At 43.4% G+C, this 511-nt stretch overlaps 1 pseudogene across 1 annotated transcript in view; it reads right to left on the bottom strand.

Moving 5' to 3' along the window:
- Positions 1 to 3: 3 nt before the first annotated feature.
- Positions 4 to 511, bottom strand: part of LOC111654181 (chitotriosidase-1-like) — a 4,888-nt pseudogene continuing 4,380 nt past the window's right edge. Inside the window, exons 3-4 of the transcript XR_015437184.1 lie at positions 151 to 330; positions 4 to 24 (exon numbers count right to left, since the gene is read on the bottom strand). The product of XR_015437184.1 is annotated as a chitotriosidase-1-like (transcript). The remainder of the gene's footprint in view (positions 25 to 150; positions 331 to 511) is intronic.

Genomic DNA, 511 nt, shown 5'->3' with positions numbered 1-511 from the left:
AATCCCGTCAAGATGAGGGCAAATCTGAAAAGAAGGATCAAATGTCGAATTTGGATGTAATGACATTTGTCACAACAAATACAATAAAAGCTCTTAATGTACATGGGGCTACTGATAAAAATGACTTATTTTCAGAGCTTGCAGTTTTACCTCATAGTAGGCCAGCAGTCCTTCCATTTGGGTGTAGGTGCCTTCTGTACCGGGACCAGTGACTGGTGCTCCAACACCACTGCAAGACGCAATGGTATAAACTCGCCCATACGATGCTATGCCCAAGTTGAGCTTATGTGTAGGTGCTCCCTGGTCCCTCCAGTACTTCATAGCAAAGTCCTAAAATATGGAGAAAAAATAACAATGAGGATGAAATCACATTTCCAACCAGAAAAGTGTTCAGGTATTTGAAATAGGAATCCTGGTATTTACAGTATTAGAGTTGACTTTGTCTCCAGTATCTTGGGATCCCTGGAACAAGGGGCTGTGATGTCCCGTGACAGTTTCCGAGGGGCCGCGA

Source organism: Seriola lalandi, unplaced genomic scaffold (genome assembly GCF_002814215.2).
Source record: "Seriola lalandi dorsalis isolate HSWRI2012SDOR001 ecotype SW California unplaced genomic scaffold, Sedor1 jcf7180002054262, whole genome shotgun sequence".
Classification (NCBI taxonomy): Eukaryota; Metazoa; Chordata; class Actinopteri; order Carangiformes; family Carangidae; genus Seriola; species Seriola lalandi.
Note: the sequence above shows the minus strand (reverse complement) of the source record. Positions and strands in the feature narration are given on the sequence as shown.